Source organism: Ostrea edulis, chromosome 1, assembly GCF_947568905.1.
Source record: "Ostrea edulis chromosome 1, xbOstEdul1.1, whole genome shotgun sequence".
Taxonomy (NCBI): domain Eukaryota; kingdom Metazoa; phylum Mollusca; class Bivalvia; order Ostreida; family Ostreidae; genus Ostrea; species Ostrea edulis.
In genome coordinates this window covers 66,299,440-66,315,163 of record NC_079164.1, presented here as the reverse complement: position 1 = coordinate 66,315,163, position 15,724 = coordinate 66,299,440, and the positions used below count along the sequence as shown (strand labels likewise).

At 35.1% G+C, this 15,724-nt stretch overlaps 1 long non-coding RNA gene across 1 annotated transcript; it reads right to left on the bottom strand.

Moving 5' to 3' along the window:
- Positions 1–385: 385 nt before the first annotated feature.
- On the bottom strand, positions 386–4,706 carry LOC125646997 (uncharacterized). Its single transcript, XR_007359955.2, has 2 exons — positions 4,490–4,706; positions 386–961 (listed from the first exon to the last, which is right to left on the bottom strand). It is a non-coding gene; the product is annotated as an uncharacterized LOC125646997 (long non-coding RNA).
- Positions 4,707–15,724: the final 11,018 nt, after the last annotated feature.

The following is a 15,724-nucleotide window of genomic DNA, read 5'->3' as shown; positions in this document are numbered from 1 at the left end:
AACAACAGTTATTTTCAGTATGGTAATGAGGTAGCGCGTTACCAGTGTTTACGCCCAAAAAACACAAGTTTGTTTTAGTTTATCGATTGAATGGTCTCGGACCCATTTCTAAAGCTTTGCAATTACACTACCCACGTTTGCTGCACATCCCGAGATTTCAATACCGCACATGATCATTGATTTCTGTCAGACATTGGGCCGATTTTCAATGAAAGATATATTAAAAACTAAATGAGAAAGCAGCCGAAAGAAAATGGTCATCCAACCATAACAAACACATGCTACGTGACGTAGTGATGGGCAATTTAAAATCGATTGACACGCAGAGGTTTAAAGTACACGTGCTTAAGCTTATTATTTAAAAACAAATAATCAAAACTCCAAATACAAATCAATATTTTAATAAGTGCAACAGTCAAAAATACAATTTAAAATTACAACATATACAAAAGTTCAAGTAAAGTCTTTAAAAATACTGTACAATACATGTAGATAGTCTGTACCAACGTGAAGAGCTGTGTTCAATATATATGTAACTGTCATTTGTAATATACTGGCGCTTGGGGTCTCACCATATCATCTTGCAAAAACCAGAAGGCTTTCTTGTGAAGTTCAGAAACTGTTAGATAACATGTTACATGCAAAAGCACCATTATCACAGATAAACATGTACATGTATTTAAAAAAAGACTGTACTTCAGTCGGTGCGGTCCACAAATAAGATAGAACTACGTTTTACGTAAGATCAGTGCGAGCCTTTGGAAGATCCTGATCCTCTTCGCTTACGGCCATGACCCTTGCCTCGACACTTTCCGGAACCTTTTCGGCTATGTCCAGAGCCTTTTCGGCTATGTCCAGAGCCTTTTCGGCTATGTCCGGAATGTGGGCGGGGTCCTCCACACTTGCAGAATTTGTTTACGTCTTTCATGACTCCACCTTTACCACAACATGCGTTTCCCATCTGAAAAATTGAGTTGTAGTATTGAGACAATACGATACATGTACACAATGAATATCAGCTTGGTTGCATGTACAAGGACACAAGCTTCTAGTTAATAATGTCACACACCCTTCGTGTACATACTATTTTACCACAGACCACCGTTGTTAAATTTAAAAAAAAACACCTTAACGTCAAAATACCATTGTTGCATAGAGTTTTCTAAAATATATATAATCAAATTTTACACCCTGACGACATTTGCAATAGTTACACATCTCCTAAACCGGTCGCGATAACTCAATGGTAGAGCGTTTTCTCGTACCACGACCGCGTCAAACCTAAGACGTCAACATAGGCAGTGATTCCTCCTTCACCAAATGCTCGACATTTAGAATTGAGAATCACGGGTCCTTCGATAATGACCTTCTAAACGGAGGTACCGTGTCACAGCAGGCGTTGGCACGTTAAGTACCCTCATAGCTACGGCCCTGAGCGCTGAGCATAGTTGGTGACGTCCCAATATGAATGAAAAATTCTCGACGAGACGTAAACAAACAAATAAAACGCATACCGGTATCCTAAAGGGGAACTACACTTTACACATATTTATAAACATCAATAGAACTAATGACCTCGTTTTCTCAGACCTGGCTGTCCCAACCTTTTCCCAGAGAGCTACAGATCTGTAGCGACACTTTTTCTTAATATATAATGTGCAAAATAGCACGCTTCGTACATGTATAACATATCACAACTTTGCAAGTAGTTTTATTTTTGGATGCTGCACATGGTCAAACCTGTCTAGGTCATTTTTTTTTCATCTTGAGATCAGAACTATTGTGGACTACTAATCATGAATTAGACATATTACTAAAAGGTTCAAAGTAGGACTATACAGGCAATTGCAAATTCCCTACAAAGTATCATGCGATCCTTTATTTCTTAAAGTTTTAATCGTATATAATTCATGCATTATTAGTGTAAATATTTCAAGACACCACTGGTATCACTTAAATTATTTTACTATGAACAGTTTTAAAATCCCACGTCTCATTGTTCCAAATCTCTAATAGAAAATAGAACCTTTAAAGAGCGCTGTACTCTTGTGTTCACAAATGTCAACATTTTCCATGGATCTGTTTTGCTATCGTCATGCATTTGTATACATACGCACTCCGTGCACTGTGATTGATTAATGTTTACCGTCACCATTGTATTCAAAGTACTTCTACAATTGTGTACAATCAATGCACTGCATGGAGGATGATTTCGCTTTCAGAGCGCATTAATAACCGCTGAAAAGCGTATGTAATTGTTCCGCTTGCTATAGATACACGGAAACAAACCTTACACAGGGGTAGGGGACCATGGTTGGACTCAAATATTTTTCTCGTGACAGATATTACCAGGTTATTTGTTGTTTTAATTTTTTGGTTTTGTTTTCAACACGAAGGATCTCTATACCACGGGTTCTTGTGTCTATCACTTTCAGGAACTAACAGGTCTCCACCAAATTATGCCTGTTTGTTTGTGTAGCCCCTTCTTTTACTGAAACATTGGCCCAGCGGTTCTGACGATGAAGTTGAAATTGACGATGTAGTCGCAAACGACGAGAAAAGGTGGAGGAATGAAAATACAACATTCAGGCACTATCAAACGTTGAAGTGTCGTTACAAAAATTTACCATTTATAGATAACCTCAGTGCCTTTATTATGTTATTTTTATTGCCCTAAAATAAGTTTTGAGTAATGATATGGATTGTAAAGGAGAGAAAAAATAGATCGCTCGATTGTCACAATTTATAGCTGATCGGGAAGGGAGACTGTCTAAAGTATAATGCTATTGCTAATGCAGAAATTGTCTTCTTATACTAATTGATCAATGTAATTAATGTGATTAATGAAGGCATTGGAATGGTTCATTTTCATAAGTACACATGAGTAATTCGTTCCAGAACAATGTAAAATGGAATCTTAGCACTACAAATGTAACAAGCCCCGTAGGGATCCGAGTTAAAATAGGTCCTCAGTATCCCTTACTTGTCGTAAGAGGCGACTAAATGGGGCGGTCCTTCGGATAAGACCGCAAAAATTGAGGTCCCGTGTCACAGCAGGTGTGGCACGATATTTAAAGATCCCCACCTGCCCAAAGACCGTAAGCGCCGAGCATAGGCCTAAATTTTGCAGCCCTTCACCGGCAATTGTGACGTCTCCATATGAATGAAATTTTTTCCTAGTGGGACGTTAAACCACATTCAACCAACCAACCAACAAATATAATATGACAGAGAAACAGTGATTATACACATACTACTTAATGAATTCGATAATTATGATGACGCCTGCACCCCGAATTTCAACGCTATTTTTGCAAATATCATGTTGGTTTTGTTGGGTGTTTTTTTTGGTTTTTTTGTTTTTTTTTTTTTTTTTTTGGTTTTTTTTTTTAACTTTTTAGTTCTGTCTGAATTATTTGACAAATTACGAGTAGGACAGAATTTAAAAAAAAAAATGAAATATACTTTTAAAATCGTATAATTTTGATTGTTAAACTTAATTAAGACCAGTACCGTATATACTCGCCTATAAGTCGGTCCGCCTATAAGTCGGTTGTATTTTTTAGGGTTATTTTGTAGGAATTTGCCATTGACCCGCTTATAAGTCGGTACAATTTTTTGTCAGAATCGGTTGACAATTTCAAGTCAATGCTCTAGTGTTTTTACCTATGTTTCAACAAATATTTTGAGAAATTGATAATTATGGGGTGCTCAATATCCAAGCCATATGTGTTAAGGGTTTAAACACAACCCTTGATCTGTTATGGGCAATGATCCCTTGTTTATCTAAGCAATTATGGTCTCCTAATTACCAGTACCTGACACCGTGTTTACTTAGTGGCACGCGCCTCTGTTACTGTGGGATTCCGGTATAATTCATTGTAACAACAATAGAGTTTTTAAGAGTCAAGAATGATGATCTAAATTATCTGTTAACAATATTCATTTTTTCATGAAATATATTTCAGTCGGTATACATATGAATATTTCAATATTAAATCGGGTTCGTGATTCAATTTTACCGATAAACGATAGATGAGTTGAATTGAAAGTATTAGTTACGGGTAAATAATTTTTAACTAAACAAAAATATGTAAATACTTGTACTTTATACATGATTTTAAAATACATAAACAATACACTATGACTAGATATTTGTGAACAATAATCATTTGTGTGGTAGTCCATGATAATCGTCGGAGTTGTTTAAAAAAAAACCCACTACATTACGCCTCCCAGAAAAATACCAATCTTCTTAGGACGCGCCTATAAGTCGGACATAGAGTTTTGGACCAAAAATTGACTCCCAAAAATCCGACTTATAGGCGAGTATATACGGTAATCAATTTGCAAAGTGTTGACATCTTCAAATCTAGTTTGTTTTGGGGTTGTATTTTTTTTTTTTTAAAGAAAAAGATATTTTCAAACTTAGCATCGCCAAATCATATACGAATTCAACGAGAAAGATTTTTACCACGCTTTAGCTTACCTTTAAAGGTTATTAATATCATGCAGTGAAACTTCTCAGGAAAAAAGTCAATGTGCGGCGAGGTGTCAGTGATCGGTTGCTTTAATATGACGGTAACCAAGGAGTTGCCCATCAGAATCGATAGCAAACATAGGGACTGGGTACAAAGGGTCCCATTCGGAAAATAAGACTACACATTTCAATGAGGTGTTTACTTGTAATATTTAATACAAACTCTGCGTTAATTTCCTTTTAAGACTGGTTTTCGATAACATATACGGACTTCAGTCAATATAACGTCTTCGTTGGTTTGAATTGTGATGCATTATTTAGATCAACAAGCTAGTTCGATCATTTTCATAAAATGAGTACGAACATGGAATTTGAAACTTCCTATGTTTGATATACGTAAAACTCCTTGAAATATATTTGGAAAAGGTTCCTGAAAAAGATGTTGGTTCAAATATGAAAGATCAAGATCACTTCCGGAAGGGAAATTATCAATATTCAAAAATGTCTGGTGGACAACACTGTGCTCTAAATTTCTTGTTTCCTTGTTTTAGTAAACGATTGTTGACTCCCATATAACAATAGTTTGTACAACACTTGAGATGGATTCCAAAATCTTCATAAGGGATATTTCTATGTTCAGCAGAATAACTTTCTATATTCAACAGATTGACTTTCTCTATTTAGCAGAGTAAATTTCATATTCATCAGAGTGACTCTCTGTATTCAACAAAGTGACTTTCTATATTCAACAAAGTGACTTTCTATATTCAACAAAGTGACTTTCTATATTCAACAAAGTGACTTTCTATATTCAAAAAAGTGACTCTCTGTATTCAACAAAGTGACTTTCTATATTCAACAAAGTGACTTTCTATATTCAACAAAGTGACTTTCTATATTCAATAGATTAACTTTCTATATTCAACAGATTAACTTTCTATATTCAACAGATTAATTTTCTATATTCAATATATAGTGTCTGTCTATACATTTAACAGATTAAGTCTTTATATTTGACGTTTTAATGATTTTTAGATAAGTTTTCCAAACTATCATTCCTTTTTTGTTATCAAGGTTACCCTCTTTGAGCGATTCATTAGAATAATTTCCAACTAGACCAAGAGATTGTAAAAATGTAGCGGCAAATTCAACTTGTCATAGGTTTGTATTTTTAATGATAGGTACATGTATGTGCTATGTAAGGTCTATGTTATCTTAAAGCACCAGATATTGATATGCTGCTTATAGCACACAAGTAGTTTCACTGTGTATATAGAGCAATAAACGCACGAAAAGTTACACCACACCCAAAAGTAAATATTTGACAACTTTTATACGTCCAGGCTGATTTAAAAATACGGCGCGCACAAGGGCTGCATAAAATAAAATTATAAAGATCGCTCGGACAATTTAGTTCTTTATTCGGACAAATTGGAATTAAGGTATTCCATGTATAATGAAAGGATAATGAACAATTTTGAAGGATTTAGATCAACATAAATGTTTATTGTTAAATAATGATGAAAGTGAAGCAGATGAAATTCACATGACCGGTGAATGATTAGAAGCTGACCTTTTTCCACTTAAGACTTTTTGGAAGAGTTGTCTGCCCTTTGAAAAAAATAAGAAAAATCTAATTTTCTAAAAATGTGTGTGGTCAATGATTAATTTTATTTCATATTTTCATTAGGAGAAAGTGTATGTAACTTTCTACCAAGAAATTTGTATGAAAATATAATTTCTTTTTAAAATATTGTAATAAAACATGCTTTTCCCATATACCTCAATGTTAAATTCTAGGTGAAATAAATCAAGCAGTAAACAAAATTTTGAAAATTCCTATGGTGGATTAGTTTTATTTGATGAAGCCTTCAAAATGATACGATGATTACAAAAATTCAACCATCCATTTATTAGATATGAAATATGGTCATTATACATTGAATACCTTAAACAAAAGTTTGGAAAAAATTATTTTTCGTTTGAACGAAAAAATTATTGACCGAGGAAAAAGTCTGTATACACATTGATCATAAAAAAAAAATGCACGTCCAGTGGATTTAGATTACCACCCCCAACTTATCGAAAATTGTTCACCAAACTCACGTACAAAATTGGTGATACTGACTTGCCTCTCTCTCTCTCTCTCTCTCTCTCTCTCTCTCTCTCTCTCTCTCTCTCTCTCTCAATATAATCAATATTAAGCAAAGCAAGTTCAAGTTATATTTTTGCATCGCCGATCAAGCAAGTCATCTTCGCTCTGCTTCTCTTGGCTAGCTAACGATTTACGATCCGCCCCGCTTCTCTTGGCTAGCTAATGATTTAGATCCGCCCCGCTTCTCTTCGCTAGCTAACGATTTACGATCCGCTCCGCTTCTCTTGGCTAGCTAACGATTTAGATCCGCTCCGCTTCTCTTGGCTAGCGAAGGTATACATGTATTAAAACAAGTTCAAGCCATACTTTTGTTTCTCCAATTTTTTAAAATGATTTAAAAGGACTTTGTATGATATGGACCTGAATTTATCTAATAAAGAGTATTGGCAGCTTCATGGTATATTGTATATATGTAAAAATACCGGTGATCCTAAGATACGATATCGTGTTGAGGTACGGCTTTTCCTGGATTGTTCAACTTCGATGAAAAAGTGCATATTTTTGGGATAACTGTAAAATGCTAAACGAAACGAAACCTGCCGAAACGAAACAAACTCTGCTGAAACGATACGAAATTTACCGATACAAAAAGATTGTATAACCCAACTGTATAATAATGATACTAAAAAAAAGGTATCTGTGAAAGCTACCATATATAAATGAAATTCTCTTCCTGTTGATGTGGTCTTTCGGGTTGACTGGTACATTTTCAAGCGGTCCATCGGTTAGCATCAAACATTGTTTGAAGAAGCTGGTGTCTGAGAAAGTTGAAAGCAGAAAGACGTTTAACCTCTTATTTTATCTCTAACTGCTGAGGTGCGAGTACTTTCAATAATGGAAAAATCATATAGTACCATACTATACGAATACAATTCGGTAAGATATATATTGTTAAAAATTATTATTGATATGCAGTTAGTCTAGAGATAACTATATCTAGATATATGTTTGGGGTGTTGCTAAAACGGGGAATATAGTACGAAACAGAAAACGGAGAATATTTTATGTAATAATATAAGGAGGTCAGCATTTTGTAAAATTAAAAGGCTAATTATGAACAAGGGAAGCAGAAAATGCAAAGAGAACAGGAAGACATACTCAGAATCCACCGTTTGATATACAAATACACAATACCCACATGTATACATAAATTTGTCTTTAAAGCAAAAATATTGAAACATGTTCTTTTGCTCAAATGCGGTTCCTACGTCGGCGACCCCCCACCCCCACCCCACCTCGTTTAGTGTTTCCCCAGACCTCCGACCTGTGAGACAGTAACCCTCCGTTCTGAAATTTCTGGATCCGAAACTAATTTAATCAACTTTGGATATATACTGAGTGCTTACTCATTCCCCCTTTCCAACTTTAAAACTTTGAATGAGTCAACCCGAAAGACTACATCAAAGGGGAGTCAAATTGGTAACTTTCTCTGGGGCCGGAGATCTCCACCATTTCAATTACTATAATTAAAATAGTTCAGTTATACAATCTGTTTCGTTTCGTTAGGTTTCGTTTCAGTAGATTTCGTTTCGTTTTGATATCGTTTCGCATTTTACAGGTACCCCAAAGTTTTGTTCTATTTTCCTTTCCACATAGGATAAAATAATTTATATTCTTACTACAAATGTAGGTCGATAGTATATAAAAAGGTCATGTTCTCTAATTCGCTAATTCTTTTGAAATGAGAAATATGAGTTTTTGTGGAAATAAACACGACAACGATAAAAGCCTTAATTTCTTCCGTCAAAGTACAGGTAATAACGCGCGAATTGTAAATATTATCATTGTTTTTTTTTTATACAAGAATTGAAAGAACCTCCTTCTAGACGCAAAGATTTCACATAAACATTTCCAAATATTTAGGGACCAAATCAGACGCCCTCGTCATACATACCCTTCCTTTTAATATCCAAGTATGTTAACGAGTTAACATCTCAGAAATATGGATGCCCAGAAATTAAATTATAATACATTTGAATTTTTAACAATTTTGATGCATAAATATATAAGCAAGGTTAATCGAATGCAACCCAATAGGGTAGTATATGGGTTGAAAGGGGGGGGGGGGGTCAACTTGTGCATGCACAAATACAATCATGCTTATCGGAATCGGCAATGTTTCATTAAAGGGAAAGGCAACCCTAACCACATTGTTGCCTTTATGAATAAAGTATTACTTACTGATATCGTAAATGACAGTCTTTAACAACAAAATTCTTTGCTTAACAATTAAATCAATATTAATCTATATTATATTTCAAATTATCCGCCTCTAAGAGAGCGGCCATTCAATTTATTACGTCACACCGTTGGTTCCGGTTTATTTCATCAGCAGCACTGTAAACATGACAAGTCACCAACAGTTAAGTTTGGAGCCGTATAGATTTGAGCCCGTTCTTTTGCAAGAGGAATGAAAAGACGTTCAGTCGAGTCGCAGACCAGGCAGACGGTACACGTTTCTTCATACATGTAAATGTCTCAAACCTCAACTTGTCATTATGCAAATGATGGATCCATAGTTTACATAGTATTTTCTTTTCAAATAACTTTGATGGGTCAGGAATTTCAGGGTGGAACGTTTTTTCACATGTCCCCTTCGCATTAGTGTTATTAACTGCTTGACAGGAAGGCATGGATCCACCTATTTACAATGTATTCGTAAAATCTACCACATGCACACCTTTGATGATCTTAGAATTTCATCAAAACCGAAATGGACGTTTTGACGTCAAAATTATTGATTTTTGTGGTCTTGAATACAAAATAGTTCCGCATCATGGCAGCCTCTATAGATGGCGGGAATTTAAATTTTTAACGTTTTAAAATTAGTACTGAGGCTTATTTAGGCCGTATATCAACAGACAAATCTTTATCATATAATTAATCCTATCATTTATCATGTAAAAAAAAAATTTGGGGTTGCCTTTCCCTTTAATATTTGTCAAGAGAATTAAAAAAAAAATGTTCTGTATGATTTGTGAAAAACAGATGTTACTGTTCTTCAAAATAACCCAAAAACAAACAAACAAAAAACCAAGCAAAAAGAATGATTAGTGTTATGAAGTCTAATTTATCACTTGATACATACACTGGAGTTACATGACATCACATTCACCTCAGTAACGAGATCTTAAAATGGACATCATTTGTGAAGTTGCACTGAACTTTTGAAATGAAAAACGACATTCAAGCTTGTGAGCATCCATTTCTTATGATTGAAATAAGGCACTTTTTTGCCAGATTTATATCATTGGATTAAAATATGAAACGCAAAAGTTATTATTTAGACCAAAGTGTGTTCCCCCTTGAATTTGAACTTCCAGATTAAATACAAGGATGGCTCTTAATTCTTAGATTAAAGGTCAACCCTAGAAAGATTTCATATCCATTAGACTTACGTACAATTGTATCAATAAGATTTAAAATGAAATATTTGCATGTTTCAATATTTTTTATATTTTAAATCGATTTTAAAACACATTTTTATTTTAACCCTGATATAAGTACATGCCTACGAAAGCCGACTGGGTTCATTTTTTTTTTTATTATCTTGTTAGGACGAGTTACTTGTAGCATCGCGTTATACCAAGTTACTATCTCGTCATAACGAATTAGCGATCTCGTCATAACGACTTAATTATCTCGTCATAACGAATTAGCGATCTCGTCATAACGAGTTAATTATCTCGTCATAAGGAGTTAATTATCTCGTTATAACGAGTTAGTATCTCGTTATAACTAGTTAGTATCTCGTCATAACTAGTTAGTATCTCGTCATAACTAGTTAGTATCTCATCATAACTAGTTAGTATCTCGTTATAACGAGTTAGTATCTCGTTATAACTAGTTAGTATCTCGTTATAACGAGTTATTATCTCGTTTTAAATAACGAGTTATTTGTGAAATTTGGTTGCATTCATTATTTTACTATACATATACAGTATTTGGGTCAATATTTTACTGTTCAAAGATAGTAAAAATCTACTTTAGTGGTCATGGCGAAAACCTCAACACAACATTATTAAAAAACATCTCTTTTCTCTCTTGAGATCTCGACATAGAAATTAGAACCTCATTGTACATAGCCCTTTGGTAAAACTTTTTGCACACAACAACGCTCTCTATTATATAATATATGACCTAATAATTTCGAACTTTCTGATTGGCTGAAATTCAACAAAGTAAAAATTCGCATTTATGTACCTTCGAGGTGAATATAACATTTGATTTCTGCAACGTCGACCAAAAATTTCCAAATTGATACGATTGGTTATTATATTTGGTCATCCAATGAAAACTCGCGTCTTTAGACTATGTACTGCACTCTAATTGTAAAGAGATGAACTTTAGTAGTTTGAATTTTTTTTAATTATTCAATCATATGATAAAACAATTACGAACATTTGTTAGGTCAATAAAATGCTTTACCTACAGGAAGTGCATGCAGTATTTACCGCGCCACTTCTACTTCTCGAGTAAAAATGTCAATGGTTGTCTACTATAGTTTACAGCATATATTTAGAGAAAATTATTAATTCCACCTTTGCTAATCGTACTTACAGTGTACATACTCCAACTGGCCCTTTAAAGATGAAATTCTTCAAAATCATGCTTCAGTTTTAGACACATTCAATATCCCAGTCAACGGGTCGAATGAATATGAGTTATCGTACCTATACTGGATTTCTAAACTATATAAAAACCTTTACAAAAAAAAAGATACATTGCTGGATCCAGTAAGTGCTCCACCAAGCCCCTATCTTTGCTCCTCAAGAAAATATTAACAGCTGTGAAGGAGAAACTTCGAATGTACTGTGCGACTACATATGCCAGAAGTTGTGTTAATCAAATGTGAATTCTAAAAATTTCTAAAGAAGCTTTAGTAAACTTGAAATCGCAAAACTTTTCTCATATCAACAACATCAAAACGTATGACTTTTCAACACTTTATGAGACCATTCCTCATGATGAATTAAAGACTAGACTTTTTGACATTCTAGACAGTTGCTTCTTCAACAAAAATGGAAAACACAAATATTCATATCTTAGTGATCAGTCATTCAAAATATTACTTTGTTAAATACCACTCTGATTCCACGCACAAGTTGAAATAAAAAATATGCTGGACTTCCTCATTGACAATATCTTCATGGTCTTTGGTGATCAGGTCTTCCAACAGTCTGTTGGAATTCCCATGGGCACGAATTGTGCTCCTTTGTTAGCTGACCTGTTTTTTTTAATATTCCTATGATGCAGAATTTATTAAAAAACTTTTACATGAGAAGGAAGAATCTCTTGCTGTGGCCTTTACTTCGACATTTAGATATATCGACGACGTTTTAACTTTTAACAATAATTTTCATTTATATGTCGATTCGATATATCCCAGTGAACTAGAAATAAAATACACCACAGAGTCGTCCAGTTCTGCTTCATACTTATATATTTTATTTGAAAGTAGATATTAACGGCAAACTAACAACTCAACTTTATCACAAACGGGATGATTTTAGCTTCTCCATCGTCAACTTCCCATATTTATGTGACAATATTCAACTGTCACCTGCATATGGTGTTGATATCTCTCAACTTATTCGATACGCAAGAGCTTGTTCTGCGTATGGTCAGTTTTTAAATTGAGACAGGCACAAGTTGATCGTGTAGAGGTTCCAATAGTCTCGTTTAAAGTCAGCATTTCACAAATTCTATGGTCGTTATAAAGATCTAGTTTGTCAATACAACCTATCATTGAGTCAAATTGTAATTGTAATTAAACGATTTATATAGCGCCCTATCAACATTAGTTATCTAAAGCGCTTTACAAATGTGAAAAAAGATAATATAAAATCGATGTGCACATACATGTGAATAAAATATTCATAGTGTCAGAATTAAAATGCATAATTGTTATTATTAATATATAGCGCCTAATGTAATGATATGATTAACCTAATAACATATAACAAGAGCAACGCCAACGTGGCATAATACGCCCGTAGATTTTGCTCAAGGAAAACATATTTTAGTGGGATTCATATTTTAGTGATGTTAGCACTGTCCTCTGTGAGCTAATTCATTATTATGCTTGTAGAAATGGATATCAAGATATAAAGAGGGATAGCCTTAGAATGCGCTACTTCATAAATATGCTAACGGTTCGGTTTGTATCCTGCCCACAAGGTTTTCCTAATAAGTGATACTACGACCTTGACCTTGAAAAACAATAGGCACCTTCCTCTCATCATGATGATCAAATATACCAAGTTATAATATCCTGGAGCTTACGGTTCGGTTTGTATCCTGCCCACAAGGTTTTCCTAATAAGTGATACTACGACCTTGACCTTTGACCTTGAAAAGCAATAGGCATCTTCCTCTCATCATGGTGATCAAATGTACCAAGTTGTAAAGTCCTAGGGCTTATGCTTCAGTCTGTATCCTGCCCACAAGGTCCTGAGAGACAGACGGACAGACAGACGGACGACGCCAATCCATAATATGCGACGGACGTATAAAAACAATTTAAAACAACCCTTAGGAATAATTAAATACATAGAAAGGACATAGGTATAATAACAAACTACTGGGTTTTTTTAACAGCACTGTAAGAGCTGTATGTAAGAGCACTAAGTATATAAAAATAATCACAAATTAAAAGCTAATCTAAAAAGATGCGTTTTGATGTCCACTTTAAAACTAGACAGTGAAGTACATTGTCTGAGTTTAAAAGTCAGAGAGTTCCAGACACTCGATGGAGCCTTGTCCAAACGTCGATCCCCATATGTTTTCGTAGGTGCCTGGAGAAGATGCAGAGATTTGGATCTTAGTGATCGTGTGGGATTGTAAACTGTAAGGATATCCTTTATGTAAACTGGAAATAGGTTGTTGAGAGATTTGAAAGTATGAAGAAGTATCTTATATTGAATTCTGTACTCAACTGCGAGCCAGTGAAGATCTATTAGAACAGGAGTAATATGTTCGGATGTTTTTGAGCGTGTTATTAATCTTGCAGCTGTGTTTTGTGCCCTCTGAAGTATGCTGGTGTGTTGAGAATGAACACCATAAAGCAATGAATTTCCGTAATCTAATATGGATGTAACTAGCGAGTTTACTAGAGTTTTACATGCTTTATCATTGATAAATGAACGGATACAGCCAATTCTGCGAATGTTCACATGTGCTGAACGGGAAATAGAGAGACAGTGTTTTTCCATGGTAAGGGATTTGTCAAAGAATACGCCTAAATTCTTTACGAAAGATGAATCACTTACAGCACAGTCCAAAACTGCTCATATCTTGAAGTCTGTGTTTTGGTGCGAAGACTACAAGTTCAGTTTTATCTTCATTGAGTTTGAGGAGGTTAATACTCATCCACATACGTTTGTCCGATAAACAACTTGAGAGTCTTTGAGACATATCAGTCCAATTGTCACTAGGTTCAACGATGATATAGATCTGTGTGTCATCGGCGTATATATGATACGTCATATCATGACGTCTGCATACTTCCCCTAAGGGTTTTGAAAAAAGACAGTAGAGTCTCGGAACCAGGACCGAGCCTTGCGGTACACCACATTCGAGGAGACAAGCATCAGACAACGATGAACCGACGGCAACACGTTGATATATATCACCAAGATAGGATTTAATCCATTTCAATGCATATCCAGTGATACCAAACATGTTTTCCATATGTTGCAATAGGATATTGTGGTCTATGACATGGAAAGCAGCAGAGAGGTCGAGCAATAAAAGGATAGCGCAACTGTTATTGTCAAGTGCACATACGATGTCATGATGTACCTTCATTAGTGCAGTTTCTGTAGAATGTCCCGTTCTGTACGTGGACTGAAAATTGTCATGCAGTTGATGCATATCCAGATGGGCTTCGATTCGTTTTACAATAACTTTTCAAGAATCTTCGAAACAAACGAGAGATTTGACAAAGGGCGATACTTTTTGAAAATTTCTTTATCAAGACCTGGCTTTTTCAGTAATGGTCGAACGATTGCCTGCTTAAAGTCACTAGGAACAATAGATTCCAACAGCGACCTTTTTATGATTAAAGTGATGGATGGCAAGAAACTCTCAATGCATTGTTTCAATAGATGCGCAGGAACTAGGTCCAATTCACAAGATTTGGGTGCTGAGTTCATAAGGAGTTTTCGAATTTCTCCTGTAGTTGCAGGTGCAAATTTCCTGAGGTGTTCACCATCAAATGGAATATCAGAGCAAAAAGGATCTTTTGCGCCATTGTTCGAGGCACTAGATTCGCAAACTGATAAACTGATATTGCTTATTTTTCCATGAAAATATTTAGCAAAGTTTTTGCAATAATTCCTTTCCCTCAGAAGATGAAGGTAAAATGGGTTCGGACGTGTTACCCATGAGCCGATTCGCCAGACAATATAGTTTCTTAGAGTCTCTGCCACACTCGGTTATTTTGTGTGAATAATATTCCTTTTCACACTGAGTTAAGGATTTGCTGTATGTTCGAACTGACTCCTTATATATTTGATGGTGTACAGTCAAACGTGTTTGTCGCCATGTACGTTCTGTTTTTCGCTTAGTTCGTTTTAGCAAATGAAGTTCCTCTGTAAACCACTGCGAATTATGTCTAGCGATCGTATTTCTTTCTTTCAATGGTGCGTGGTCATTTATCACATCACGGATACCCTCATCGTAAAGGCCAACCATGTCTTCGATTGGAATGTTGCTCTTTATTTTTGATAACCGAGACTCAATGTCCAAGCAAAACTGGTCGTGTTCAATTTCGCGTATTTTGCGAAAAGAAAAGGACTTCCGTTGTTGTTGAGGTTTTTGTACTTTGCGGATGGAATGAATGCCTTTATGATCACAAAATGAAACGCCTTTTGAGTCACATATGAGTTGATTATCAACGGTCGGAGCGGAATTCAGGATTGTGCTGTCATCCCTTGTAATAAATACGTACAGTATATGTCCGTGCATATGAATAGGATCACTTATATGCTGTGTTAACCCATGCTCTTTGAGAAAGTTCATGAACATTTGGGAATTTGGGTCCTTAACCATGTCAAGATGGAAATTCATGTCACCTGTGATAATGAG